The following is a 15,623-nucleotide window of genomic DNA, read 5'->3' on the forward strand; positions in this document are numbered from 1 at the left end:
TCAGCCAGCTTTAGCTAAAAGATTTACCCCAAATTTGTCTTGCAGAGTCTTGTAGCTTGCAGAGAGAGAAAGAGGCCATCCCAAAGGATGATTCCTTCACTGGTTAGGGCAATTACAGTAGATAAAACAACTAAGGGGCAATGTAGGTCCTTAAGCATATGTGGCTAATGCCATTTTAATTGCCCAAAGGTATCCTCCAGTGCCTTGACTGCAGGATGTGGGTCTCCTGTATCATATTTGCCAGGTCTGTGGAAAGTCTCAGATATTATATGGGGTTTAAGATGGCCTATATTTAAACACCTCAGTTGTTCCCTTCTCTCTAAGTTAGATGAGCTCTCCTCTCAAGCCAATGCAAATTTAATTCAGGAGTGTAACTGCCCTGTGCACCTCCTGCAAAGAGGACTGGAGAGAGATACTCAATTTACCTAAAATTTGATCCCCTCACCTCCAAAGATGTCTACACAGTGCTGAAGCTGAGCATAAATGCTGGTTGACAATGTTTACTACTCAGATTACAAGTATGCTTAGAGATTATCCTATTTCTCACGGTCTGCCCAAATAGCAAACAGGTAAACTTTAAATGTCTCCTTTGTGTTTTTTTTTTTTTTCCTAACCAAGCAGACAAAATGACCAACTTCTCAGGGTGCCACCCCAGCTCGGGCTTCTCTTTACCCACTGAGGGCCGTGGGAGTCCAAAACCTCAGTTAAAAGTCTCCATTTCATGGCACATCTGAGCCTCTCAGCTGAAGGAGCAATTCACCTTTTGAGGTAAGTCATGGTCTGCCCAAGCTCGACTACAACAGAAAGTTCCTTACCTGGGATCACATGAAACTGTAGCAATAGTGCAGCTACACCTGAGACCAGGTCGAACGCCCCCAGTGTATTTGGAGAGAATCACTTGCTCCTCTGAGCACAGGGTTGGGAGCAAGGATGGCCAGATACTGGGTTCTGCCTGGGACAAGCCAGTTCACTTCTGTGGTTCACTTTTCTGTACAATAAGGTACTACTTCAAAAGCATGTGTGGTTGAGACTCAGTTTTAGATAAATTTTATCATGAAAACGTGTTTGCTGATAAAATCTCTGACTTGACTTAAATATTATTTCTTGGAAACTGTCTTACAACTAGAGGTAACCCTTAAAGTATTTATTCCACTCCTTCATAGAGATCAAATACCTCTCCAGATAAAGAATACATCTGAGAATTGATTTTGCATTGAGACTTGATTGACGTTCATGGCAATACCATAATTCACTGAACGGCCTTTAGAGGGAAGCAGATCCAAAGAATCCATGGAGAGAGCAAGAGGTAAGCATTTTGCAAGACCAGACTGCCCAATCTTGGTAAACAAAACCCGAAGCTGAGACAGTTGGCTTGTTCTCTATGTCCCTGTGTAGTATGGGGTGAGATATGAACACCCCTCACGTTATTCGAGTCTGAAAGCTCTCATAGGGCGAAGGAAGCCAGGGCTAAGTTATCTTAATCTGCTACTGTCAGGAGATATTGCTGTGTTGTTATCTGGGGACTCTTCCTTTAGCCTTGAAAAGCTCCCTTGGGAGTAGGACTTGGGGATGATAGAGAACCACAGGAGCATCCAGGGCACTATGTGAGTGATACTCATCGACTCTGGAAAGAGGTACTTTCCTGTCCAACATTATAAGGCGTGATTTGAAGTAAATCTGTGAACTGAAGCTTCCTGACTCCCATCTGCTCTCCTGTGAGGGATCAGGCAAAAACATTGGCTGCAAAATACGTAGATACAGACTTAGAGCCAAAATCTTAAAGGGTGATTTTTAAATACTACATATTTGAAGGGCTGTGATATGTACGACATTGTGATTTTACCTCCTTGAAGCATTCCTTTTACACTAAAAGGTGTTTTAAAGACAACATGTTACTTTAAAGATCTTTAAAGATCAGAAGTGCTAGGAAAATCTCAATGGGTAAAGTTCTGTGCCCTTGCTATGTCCTCTTTATATCTCGGTGGCGCATTGATGGGGCAGGAATGCCCCGGTGGACGTTCAACCAGGGCAGTGCGCCTGAGTGCCACGCTTCTGGCAGACCAGAGCTGTTGTTTTATGGGGAGAAGGCGGATGTCCTATATATAGCCTGGAATGAGATAATGAGTTTGAAGCAGTCTTAGAGAAGTTAATGCAATTTTCAGTACGTGCATACTTTTCTATAAAGAAGGTCCAAGCAACAAGCTCTGGCATCGGAGCTCGGTTGCCAGTTGTACAATTTCATGGCTCAGTTTAGGCCACACCAACTGGTTTTCCCCAAGACCTGTCTGCTTTGGGGTGTGCCTTGAGCAATCCTAAACACCACTCTGGCCTGGTTTATTTCGTGCCACAGACAGAGCCTTCACAGGCTCATGGAGGATTTGTAAATGGCTGAAGCCTGGAAAAGGACAAACAGGGCCAAACTTAAAAAAAAAAAAAAAAATAACAAGACCCAACCGCAACAGAAACGTCAAGGAATTAAAAATTCATACATCTAATGTCAATTGTTGGAATTTTTTGGAACTGTGAAATAAACTATTTGTAAGTACCTGTAAGACAATGAAGAGATGAGTAACAGCCAGTACAGATAAGTCATGTCAAATCAACCTAATTTCTTTCCTGATAGAGTAGAAGGCCTTCTGGATAGGAAGCTGAACTTAAATGTTGAATACCTTGAGTTTTTTACACTCAATAAAAACAATACGAAGTTTGCTGAAATCACCCTAAAGCAGGACCTCACCATCAGTGGCTTTCGGTCCTTTGTTAGCATAGGCAGCAAATAGGAATGCTGTCATTGCTGACCAAGCTACAACGTGAGCTATTGAAACTACAAGCTCTTAAATTTAAGTATTCCCGATTCTGTTACATTATTTGCATGACTATTTTTAGACTTGCGCCTGACTCCCTGGCAGTCCCTGCCCTCTCTGAGTGTGGGTGCTGCCATAGCCGACACATCATGGTGCTCCCAACTATGGCTCCTCTGGATTCCCAGGCTTATGAGGGGAGGTGCTAGTCTCCTTTCAAATGAGATGTCATGCCCCAGACTTACATAAACCCAGGTTAATTTCATCAGTCTTGGTGTATACCTTTTCACTGATATTGCTGAGGGAAGCTATAAGGAGATTAAGGAGTGCTGGGTGTAAGTTTAAACTTTAATCGCATGTGTTAACATCCAAGGGTTGTGCAAGACAGCATTTCAAATGAAATGTGTAAACAACATTTGATAATATTTTACATGTTGTGGAAACTTTACTGGGTTTGTTTACTCTTATATGTCTTAGTCATAATTGGACTGAACGTCCTAACAGACAGATTTTAGGATTTTACTGGTCAACTTTTGAATCTTTAGAAATAAGAGTTAAATTCATAGAAAAAAAAAAAAAAGACAAACAACAAGGTTCACATTCTCAGGAGTTTCAAGGACAAAAAGGATTATCCACTGTAAAACCTCTCCTCCTTCCAAGTAAGGCCCAGTTGAACATGCCAGCATAAAGAGCAAGAGGAACTGGAGAAAGAAGAAACACCTGTGCCTGGGTAATGTGACACTGCCCCCTCCCTTTTTCCTGTAGGTGAGAAAGATTTGTTTTTCTGTTTTCCTGTATGCACAGTAATTTGGGGATCCAAAAATAACATTTTTAGACACGTTTCTCTCAGAAGATCCCATCAAAATTTTTAATCCTGCCACCAAGCCAATACTTGATGCATTTACATAAAGTTCTTCCCCTAACGGTTGTTTCTTGGACCCTAGTTTCAGCTGTAACTGGCTATATAAGAGTTTCTGTCATATAAGTGTTAATGGACAATGATAAATGACTTACTAGCACAAAAGCAAGACACAAACTTAAAGAAATCATCTGTTTGTTCCTAGGTATATCACAGAAGCTCGGATAAGTGGCCAACTCACTCCTGCTCAGATGGTTAGGACCAGACTGGTGCCTACATCAAAACTCGCTTCCTGTGCTTGCAAATTCATTTCTCCTAACATGTGAAAATGAAGAGCACGATGTGAGATATGTGAACTGCAACAAAGAGGAAAAAAACCAAATTATTTTATGGGATAAAGGTTTCAAATTGTGCAATTAAGAGCACATTATCGATGAGGACTACTACCTTTATCTCTTCCTAGGTGGTACCAACTGGCAACTTCCTCCATCATTTTGGAGGGACAGCATGGGGAATCTCCACCACTGAGACTTTTTGCCTCTGTGGTAATTACTGAGAATCTGTACGATCAAGACATCGGTTTTTACCCAGTTACATAAATGTTCCCTACACATATTCTTCCCAGCCTCAGATTTATTGTTTGAATAGAGTAAAAGTTAGACATGTCTTTCTCCAAGGAAATCTCTTGTCTTATATCCTCTCCTCAAGAAACTCTAATTATTTTAATCCAAACCCCCTCTTTAAAAGCATTATAATTGTAAAATAGACTCGACCTAAGCAATCAAACCCTTTATGCTTTTAAATTATTTCTTCCTCGGAAAACAGATAAATCCATTTAAAATGTGACTTGTCTGAGGTGGCGAGTGGAGGTACCATTTGAACCTTTCTTGTACTGATACCAGAAAAGTATTCTGGTGCTGTCGCCAACTCAGAAATTGTTAAACAGTTCAAGAAAGTGGTCATGGGGTTTCAGAGCTAAGTTTTTCTCTCTTTCATAACTAGTCCCTTTCTCACAAGCTTGTTCTCTAGCTCCAACGTCGATCAACCACCCAAAAGTACCCTCTCATCATACAGACTATGTTTTGCCCTAAGATGCACTAAAGCTTTGTGTGCATCTCAAGAGCTGGAGAGGACTGGATCCAGTTTCCCATCTCTGCTGTTGGCAGACGCAGTTTCCTATCCGATGATAGTGCTTGTGCGATCTGACTGGACATTTTGATCCTTTTCTTCAAGACACCAAAGAATCATAAACTATACAACATTTTAAAAGGAGAGCTGGGGTGCTGTACCTTCCAGTTTTGACAGAAATGATTCCAAGCTGGGAAACACAGCAGTGACTGGTGGAGTAACTCCCAGCACCCTGGAGGAACAGCCTGACAAAGAGCCTACAAACACCACCAATCCAAAGGATTTTTTCCTTTTGCATTTTGTGAAGCAGCACGATTAAACAAGATCAATCTTCTTCTTGCACCTCCTTCTTCCTCCTCCTTTATGGCATAAACCTACCCACTTCTTTTGAAGTTTGCTCTCTAGGTTATAAACACTTTGGGACAGAACTGTCCTTTGTGTTCTGTGTTTGCACAGTGCCAATTACAAGATGTGCTCCTAGAAGCCAATAATAATAATAAATAATAAACATTTGTTCTCATTTCAGTGGTTCCTGATAAGAGCAAACAGAGCACAATGTGTTTGGTTCCTTTGTGGAGGACTGCATGAGAGAGATGTAACCTCCAAAATATGTGAATATAGCTGACCATCAGCAGAGCAGTGAAAATATCTCATGAAGCAGAATCAGATTCACAAATGCCCCAAGGAGAAATATCTTCCTTCTAGTCCTTGCCAGTTCTAAAATCTGCCTGGTTTATGGTAATAATGAAAATGGCACAGCCTTTCCGATGCAAATACAGTATTGACTTCAGTTTGATCCTTCAAGAGAAAGAACGCAACATTATTGCTGGAATTAAAATGTAGATGTGGAATGCAATAGTATACAAGCTATGTAAAAGGGAAGTAATGTAAGTCAAAATATTGGCCACATTGCCAAATCTCAACAAGGCTCCTGCATTTATTGCCATACAGAAATGTGAAATTTCTCTGCTTTGAGGATATTCCACCAAAGAATATACATCTTTTTCCCTAGTCTCTTTTCAGTGGAGTTTGGTGGGTGTGCACAGAGGTGGTGGCCTTTCCTTTCCGTATACATGTGTTGAATACAACCTTAGTGAACAAATGTGATGAAGGCTGTTACTTTTAGGATATGTCTTACTAAGGGACTTCGTAAATAAGGAGCATTTTTTAGGTTTTGGGAGAAGTATCTTATGGAAACAAGTGCTCCATAATGGAAAGGAGGTGAAATCCTACCTCTCAGTGACCTCTCTGTACTGCCTGTGTTAGGAATGCCATCATCAACCTGAGCTAAAATGCATTACTTTAATACTTGGGTATAGGTCATCCATTCCCAAGCTATCCCTTTGTAGGTCTCTTTGCCTGAAGGACACAATCGTCAGCTGCAGTTGGCATAGGTAGGATCAGAGCAGGACAGAGGTGGCCAGGGCTGCACAGGAGGAGACCACCAGCACTGACATAGGAAAGTGTGTGATGGGAGAGCAGGAGATTCACATCAAAGCTGTGAGGTTTGATGTGTCTAAATACACTCAGCCCCTGCATCCATTCCAGACTTGATTCCACGAGGCTTGGACAACCAAAACCTGTGAAAACTGCATCCTCGATGCACAAGGCCAGATAGTCTGCTTACTTATCTGACATTTGGCAGCCAAAGAGTAATATTGTTGTCTGAGATGATAGCAGCTATTGGAATCATAGAATCATACAATTGTCTAGGTTGGAAGGGACCTTTAAGATCATCTAGTCCAACCATCAACCTAACACTGAAAAAAACCATCACTAAGCACCATGTCAACCTGTCTTTTAAATACCTCCAGGGATGGTGCCTCAACCCCTTCCCTGGGCAGCCCATTCCAATGCTTAATAACCCTTTCAGTGTAAAAATATTTTCCTAATATCCAACCTGAACCTCCCCTGGAACAACTTGAGGCCATTTCCTCTTGTCCTATCGCCTGTGACTTGGGAGAAGAGACCAACACCTGCCTCTCTACAGCCTCCTTTCAGGTAGTTGTAGAGAGCAATAAGGTCCCCCCTCAGCCTGCTTTCTCTAGGCTAAGTAATCCCAACTCCCTCAGCCTCTCCTCATAAGACTTATTCTCCAGACCCCTCACCAGCTTTGTTGCCCTAACAGTTTCCTCACAGCATTTGTAACTTCCTCAAGCCATTTAAAAGCAGTGCTTCTTCCCTCCCACAAGCTGCTCCCTGGTCACACCACTACAACCGATGGTCCCTTTTGCCTGCCCTACTTCTTCCCTCCCAGGACTTGGGTCCTTTGCCAGACGGACAGGCGTCTCAAGGAGTGGGGTAAGGACACTGGTAATAGAAGTAGCTTTGTAAAAATATTTTGTATGGAAGTAATGCTTAATATTTGAACTTAACATAAGGATAACCAGAATAATTATAAAGGTATCACTGTTATTATTTTGTCTGAATTTTAGGCCAAGCAAAATTTAAGATAGTTCAGGATGTTTGTGTATTTTAGACCTAGTGAGGTAGATTACTTGAGGCAACATGTTTGGGATAAGGCAGTCAAGTCGCTGCTTTTGTTGTAGAATGTGATCTCTATAAACTTATCCTGACATTTTCTTTTTAAAATATTTGGCGATATATTTTTAACAGGACTACGTTCTGAGGGCCTGATTCAGTCTGAGTCTGGTATAACTCCATCAAAAATCTCTGGAGTTTCCCTGGCATCTAAACTGCAGTAATTTAGGAATGACTCAGGCTTTGAATTTCTTGGATTTTGCCAGTAGGAACTTGGAACCAGCAATTCAAAAATTACTGTTAATCACATCCGGAGATCCCCGTTTACTTTCAAAGATACAATCTTCATCGTCACATACTCTAGAACAGCACACTCGCATTCATGTTTAGAAGCTTAATTATGCATCAATTACATGGGGGAATTTTAAATAAGATTTGCTGATCCTTTTGTTTCATGGATTTGACTAAAACATTCTGTTTATTTTGGTATCAGTCTCATAGCTGGCATGACTGATTTATCTGATGACTAATTTATTTGACTCCAGCCAGAGATATATTGCCAAAATTTCAACAAAGGGCTCCTTTGGAAAGCATTTGTATTGTCTCAGTGCATTCTAACTATTAAACACTTTATGAAAATGTCCATTGATTCCCAAAAGCTGCCTGGCAACGATATAGCCTTAAACAACTGAGTTTAACCAGCCCTTCCTCTTGATTAGCCTTTTTGCCTGCTGAAACTACTCGTCCACCAGCCTGGTGTTAATGAAACATCTTTCAAGAAGGATAGCATTATTTGTGCACACAGGAAAATGAGGGACAGCTTGACTTTGTGTGCACACCCATGGGCACACAGAGCACATTTTATGTAAAAGCTTGATGAAAAGAATAAATGGCAGGCTTCGTTTTTGAAATAGCTGGTGTTACCTCTTGCGTGAGTGAGATCCAGGCCACCAGCGAATGCCTGTCAGAGACTTGTTTTCCTACTCATGCCCATCACTGCACTATGGCTAAAGAAGAATGTGGATTTCATGGGGGCATCCAGGCTGTGTGGAAAGAGGGAGCGACAGGGCTTTGCACATCAAGGCCAGTTTAAGTCCTGGTCAGCTAAAGGTATACTCAATGAAGACTTAATAATGTGGAATGGAGAGCGAGTCCTCAATCCGAGATGACATATTAAGGGCTGCAGTGTTCTACCCCTGCAGCAGCTTTGGGCAAAATTGTTGCTGTCTTTGTGCACAGACTGGGAGAAGGGAGACATATGAATTATGGGAAAATTAGCCACAGGAGGAAAGGAGGAAATTGCCCTCCATGTGTGTTCTGGTTTGGGTTGAAAGTTGTGGGTATAAATTGCATCCATCTAATCTGAGGTAGGGTAGGATTCACCTGCAGGTATCTGCTGAGTCATGGTAAGATTCAGTCAAATCCTGCCCAGTGTGTCTATACCTTCACTAATCATTCATCTGCTTTACTGTCAATTGGTGTGTCTAGACTGCTCCTCTGACTTGGTGTAGGTGTCTCCAAGGGAGCAGGATTCCTTGCCCCTGTTGAGTGTAAGGGGATCACAGGGTGACTAGCTCCCACACAGCATTTTACACCACAGATGTCTAAAGTGGTCTGCGATAAACCCTAAACCTATGCTTAAGACCCAGCGTAGCAATTTTGGCACCTCATCCATGCCCAACTTCAGGTGCCTGAGGAAGCAGGACAACATCTCCCAGGTAGGAAGAAAGGAGAACTATGAGACCCCCGCCATTCAAGATTACTAACGTGTGACTGTCTGTTCTGTACACAAGATTATAATCTCATGGCAAATCTCAGCTGTTACAGAGGACATGAAGCTTATTCAAAGCATTGCCTCTCCCTGCCAGCCTCACTTGACTCTTCCCTGAGCTGGCCATTAACTTGATGTTTTTTGTTCAAATTCCATTCTACATGCTATTTATATTTGATACAAGGAAGATACACCACAGCTTGAGCACTTCAAGCATTTTGGCCTATATTGTCTCCCCTGCCTCCTCTGTTTGGGGCTGTTTCAGCTATGTTAAGAGAGCATTGTTTGGCAGTGAAAATAGCACAGAGGAGTGAAATGGGATGAATGTGAGTGTGCTGCCTTCGCTCAGGGCTGTAGATCTCTCAGCAATATCTAGGCCAAATCATGGGCATCAAATAGGTTACACAGAGCTACGTGCTCTGCAAGCACAGAACAAAACGCCTACTGCAAATTCAGACAGAAATTAGGAAAAGTATGTTAAAAAGGCGCAAGAGGATTTAATACCAACCAACCTTTGCAGCCCAGAAGTCCACTAAAAGACCTTTGTAGACCAAGGGCTACTAACAAATGGACCTTAGATACTTTATGAATTATGTGTTTTGAATGACAGCTTTCCACCTAAGCAGACTGCAAGAAGGAGTCCGAGAGAGAAGAGATGAGGACTTCAGGTGGCACATTTCACTTCTCGCAGCTAGAACTGACCACTACCTTACATACCACTGGCATGTAAGGCTGAGCCGATTCAGGTAATCACAGAGTAAACCAATCAGAGAGTAACAGAATTAAGCTAAGGCTTAGATCTGGTCTGTCCGTTGACAGATAGATCAATGGTTGTTTTTAGGGTATAACTCTAAAACTGCTAATAGTCTTTGTGGTAATCCGGGCTCACCATTTCCTGTGGTATTGCCACTGGACATAATTATGCTCTTCCTGTTTGTAGCCACTTCTTACGTATTGAAGGCTATTTTTGTGCCTACAGTTAGTCTACTCTTCTTTAGACTAAACAGTCTTAACTCTTCCAGTCTTTCCTCATAGGTCATGTTTCATGAACTTGAGGGATTCTAGCTGCTCTTATCCGTGTGCTTTCAAAGTGCTGTGCATCTTGCTTCAAGTGTAGTACCCAAACTGGACACAGTACTGCAGTAGAGGCTTTGCTTGGGCCAAGCCAAAGCCATCTCGCATCTTACAGACAAGCTCTTTTTCAGGAAGACTTGCCTTTTCTTTTTTTTCTTTTTTTTTTTTTTTCTTTTTTGCAACACAGTACAATCTATATGTCATGCATTGCCTGGTCCCAACTGGGAGGATTCTGGATATTGGAGTGTTCTCTGCTGGTCCATCTACACAGACCCAAGAGCTGACTAGAAGCTTGTGGAAATTTTTTTCTGTCGTGTCCCCAGGAAGTTATTTAGAAAGGAGGAGGTAGATATTTTCAGGAAAAGGAGGGGATAGATTGTAAAAACTTAACGTTACTTGAGCAACAGTACTGGGTCAGACATAGCACTGTACTAATTAATGATCCTGTCTCTGCTAGTGGCATGACGGAGACAGTAAGGCTGCAAAGATGTTGAAAGAAAAGGAAAAAAAAAGAAATAAATCCATTTAGAAAATATTGCTGTTGGTAGAATTGAGTGAAAGCAGATGTAACCCAGTGAACTTCAGACCTTCAAGTAATGTTATTTCTTTCTCTTACTGAGGAAAGTGAGCAATGCCAATGAAAAAATCTCTGGCTCTAAAAATCACTTTGTATGACTCACGCATAATAGAAATTAGTCTCATTTGGAATCAGACTTTTTCTCATCCTTCCTTCTTCTTTTAAAGAGCTACACAGGAGCCTTGCACACCTAAAATACATTTCTTTGCTTCCAACTTCCTCCTCCTTGTTCAGCACTGCTTTCTCTTCAGTTTTATGAACTACAACCATCTTGCTGCAAGACTGTGTGAGCAAGCAGGGACAACGTGGGACTCTGTTGCTGGATACAGATTTTTATTTTAAATGATCCAAGGTGGCAAAATTGTAAAGAACAGGTGGTTGAAAGCACTCAGATTCCTTAAATTAGAGCTCCCACTCATTCTTTTGATTAAAATGCTATAAGTTTTTGGAAATGATCTAATTTCTCCCAGTTGAGCAGTTAGCCTTTGCTGAGATTGTGAAGAACTTGGGCCCAATCCATCTTGTACTGAAAGCGGTGGCCGAATTGTCACCACCAGGTCAAAGCAGAGCTTTGCATCTCGCAAGCTCACTTTCTGCTTTCCTGATGATCTGCTTCCCTCAAGCTGTCTGATGTATTTTGGGTGGCTGTGGCCTATGTGTTTTGCCAAGGGCTCTCTGCCTGCCCCGTGCCCCAGCTGTTGCACACCAGACTCGCTTTCCTTGGCTGCAAGCATTTTGTCTCCTTGCAAACTGTTCCCAGGAAAGAGGAGCACCAAGAGAAAGCCGTTCCTGACTCTCCTTCCACTGGGGCAAGTCTGAGTCTTGCATGCTCATATCTTGCTGCTGATCGAGTGCAAATCCCATCAGCTGGCCCGGACAAACCAGTCATGACTAACCCTGTCCCTGCAGTAACCAGAGCAATCGCTACACTGCAGCACAACTAGCAAGTGACGGTAGGAAGTGCTCAAACGCTTGCATATTATTGCAAACGTAAAAATAATAAAAATTAGTTGGATGTGGGGTGGTGTGGAGTATTTCTTATCAACAGGCTCCACAAAAGCTCCTTCTTTTGTTTATAAGGAACTGCAGACCAGAGATGCCTGGATTTGCAGACAGGAAGGGTGAGGGGGGAAAACACCCCCACTTGTTTTCTCCTTTGAGCAACAACATTTCTCTTAACCTTAACCAAAGAAGGTAGCGAAGCCACTTGGCAAACGGACTTGTGTTAAGTACCTTGGCTGGAAATGTTTATGCTTGTTCCTGTAACGCACACAGCGCTCTGCTCTGTGCATGCCGAGGGGAGGGAGGGGAAGGACTCGCCACCCCACGCAGCCATCCCCCTCGCAGCCCCCTGCACCCCTGCACCCCGTGGCCGGGCAGGAGTTGGCCCACAGACAGTAACTGCTGCCTGCAGGGAGGGATGCTGGCTTCAGTTGCCTGTCTCTCCTCCTGCCTCTCTCCCCAGCCGTGCCAAGCACAGCCCCTCGAGAGGGACCACCACCACCAGCCAGGGCAGGAGAGCTTCACTGCTCAGAAGGAAATTAGCTGAGCTGCAGGTTGGGGGTGTCTGCGCACCCAGTGAAGCCCAGGCTGAAGCATGGCTATGGCAGTGCAGGATGTCCTAGCCACAGAGACCCACCTGGCCATTGACTCTCTGAGAGTGAGCCCTGCACCATGGTCTGGAAAGCGGCCAAGATGCACAGAGCTGGAGAAACACAACCCCTTCACTCCCTGCTGTACCCCTGCACTGAATCTCGCCATCTCCAACCATGCTGCATCTCATTTACTTTAGGGGAAGGTGGCTCTACTATATGTGGCCTCCTGCTCCCTCAGGGACACACGTTTCCAGCTGTAGATTATTTCTTTTCCTTTGACTAACCCATCTTGTACTTCAGCTGGGCTCCCTGCACCTCCTGGAAGGATGCACCTATCTCAAACACCTACACAGAGGCAGGGGTAATGTGATGGTCCCTCTGCAGCCTGTGCTGTCGGACTCCAGTGTAGTCCGGAAATACAAGAGAAGCCCTGTGGTAGTCTTAGCTGGAGAAACCCTTGGGAAAAAGGGGTTTGAGGGAGAAAAGCAAAGAAGATGAAGGCCATGGGGCTGGCAAGAGATGTGCAGGAGGGTCGTGCCATGGGGAAGTGATGGTGTTTGCAGCGCCACGGGCAGTGACCTCCCTAGCAGAGCACAGTGAGCAGTGCCAGCCTGCAGTGCTTGCTCAGCCTCTGGGACCGTGGGGCGAGAAGCCCTGGCTGCTGTCAGCTGGCTGGCATGGCTGTGAGTCTTTCTGACTCAGCAAGAATGGACCCAAATCCCTGCCAGGGAGGAAAACAAATTTTCTGCCTTCCACTCATATCCTGTCCCTGGCTGCAGTGGGCGCCCTTCTTTTAAAAGTTGAGGTGCAGGGCTCTGACTAGGACACTGGGTGGCTTCTCAGCTGGTGGGGCTTTTTGGTCAGGTCACATCACCTTGGGATTTCAAGGCACAGCCGATGTGGAGAACTTATAGCCTTGAAAGATGACACCCAGCTCATCAGGAAAGCTGAAGAAGCTTTGGCTTTTGCATTGAAGGGATCTCTTTGCAGGGAGCTTCAGTCTGAATGGGGATGCACTCATGAGGGTCAAAAGCCCTCCATCAAGCCAGGCAAATAGGTCTGCTCGAAGGAGACCTGCGTCTTGCTGCACACAGAGGCACAAGCATTACTGACACCTGAAAATGTTGAATTTCTGTGAAGGCTAAATGCAAACCACCGAGTTTCTAGATGGAATATTAAATATTCATGATACTGGAGCTTTTGTAATAGCCACTGAGTAAAACAAAAACTACTTGCAGCGTGAAGATGTTGAAAGGTGGTGTAAATTAAAGTAAAACTGTCTATTGCATTTGTTTTTCTGGGATATAATGGTATCATCTGTTTTGGAACATTTCCATTAAAATATGCTACGGAAAAGCCAGATGCCATTAATGACTATTTAGTTAATTAAATTAGATCACTACTTCTGTTATTAACAAAAAGTGGCTGACTCAGGGCCTAGCATGTGGTGTGATGCTTCCTTGGGATGGGATACCAGCCTGGGGCAGCAGCTTGAGCTCATGGTGGGCTTGCAGTGGAGAAGCTGTCTGTGTCTCTGGAGAGTTGTGTTCTCCTGGTCACCCAATTAAACACTGTACTGAGATACAGTTAGTGAGTCACTTTCACTGTTTTTTAGTGGCTGGGGTTTGGTTTCTGCTTTTGCTGCTTACAGGATGAAATATCAATAGAAAGGCTTTTATGTGATATTCTGTGTTATTGTTTAGAAATTCATTTGTGAAGAAGGAAAAGGCAGTCTCCAAATAACAGAAGATTTTGGCAGATTTCCATTTGCAGTGGAAATTTAGAACTTCTGAGCTCTCATTTCCTTTGGAAATATGAATCAGTCTGCATTACCCTGAACACATTTACTGTGTAAGATAGTATAAGTTTGGGACACATCTTTGTCTCTGACTGGTACCTGCAGAAGAGTAGCCTCACATCTTAGCTGGATTAAAAAAAAACCAAATATAAAAATTGGTAGAGTGGACCTGGTAGAAAATCAGTATATATTATTATGACAGAAAATTCATGAGAATCTTCAAGTATTCAGTTTTGCTTCTCATTTTGACTGCCCGGTTATGTATTTGTACTCTTTTCAAATGCCAGTAGAGTCTGCGTAATTAACATTTGGGAAAATGAGGGCCTAGAAGGAAAATTTTGGAGTATAACCTAGAATAATCTTAAAAATAAGATTAACGTGATATCTGGTTGATGGTGTATAGTATTAAGATCTACCACATGGAACTCTTGATTTATGGAAAACTGTTCGATAGTACAACACAAATCTTAGCTCAGGATGTGGAATTTAAAAATTCTGTCTTTAAGCAGGTTAAGCCTGAGGATATGTTTTACTAGAGCTTGGTTAATTACCTTCAGACTAACATACATTTTCTTTAGAAAAGTTAACACAATAAAAAAGCTTGGGACCTTTCTCAGCTGCCCAGCTTCCAGGCCTCTGCCTCACCTCCTGCACCCCTGGCTGCTCACCACCACGCTAAGATCATTTGATCAGCAGGTCCACGACCTGCTGTGTGGCTGTGCTGGGCAAATGAGGCCACGCACTGAGAGACATGGAGTGGGAAAAGAAAGTGCCCTTGCACATAGCAAAGCCCTGCTTTAAGGCACAGCCATCTGAGCTGGTACGCTTTCTCCTGTGTTAGGAAATGCATCCCTGGAGAAGAAAGGCAGGCAGGAGCCCCGGGGTTCAATGTCCTCTGTGTAGAGAGAAGATTGAGTGGATTGCAGGCATCTGCTGGGCACAGCCAGAGGTCCCTCACAGTACTGGCACCAGGACTGAGTCAAGGAATAAGTGCCCTGAAAAAGTGGGAATCTGAAGCCCTCAGTAACACCCCTGGTTAACACCTCCGCTCCAAACATTTTATCTCATTTGAATCAGTGAAATACCCAAGAGTCGTCCCGGCCTGCAAACCACCGGAGTCCCACGGCACCCACTTCAGGGAAGGCTTGTAAGGATAATCAGACACGGTAGGACTTGATGCATGTGGGATATGGAGAGGAATTCCATGTGCACAGCTCTGTTAAAATGGCTGCGCTCATCTGGCATTTCACTTGACATTGACAAGTATGTGTAAGTACCATGAGACATAAAATAACACCTGCACTGAGGGATTTAATACCCCTATTGTCTGTGTAGCGATTTGTTTTCTCTACCAAATTGGCACTTAACTCACACTTACCCAGCCAACTCCGCCTCGTATCCACAGCAGAGATTTTTATCTACATATATTTTTCTCTCTACAATTTCTCATCTCATGCCCATTGCCTACACTCATTCCCCCATACCCATTCTCAAGGTATTTGCTGCTCAGCCGCTCTCCTCCCACTTGCACCACTCCCT

General features: G+C 43.4%; 1 protein-coding gene across 1 annotated transcript in view; it reads right to left on the reverse strand.

Moving 5' to 3' along the window:
• CLDN10 (claudin 10) overlaps positions 1–15,623 on the reverse strand; it is a 62,575-nt gene that overhangs the window by 38,537 nt on the left and 8,415 nt on the right. The window lies entirely within an intron of this gene.

This window comes from Numenius arquata, chromosome 1 (genome assembly GCF_964106895.1).
Source record: "Numenius arquata chromosome 1, bNumArq3.hap1.1, whole genome shotgun sequence".
NCBI classification, from domain to species: domain Eukaryota; kingdom Metazoa; phylum Chordata; class Aves; order Charadriiformes; family Scolopacidae; genus Numenius; species Numenius arquata.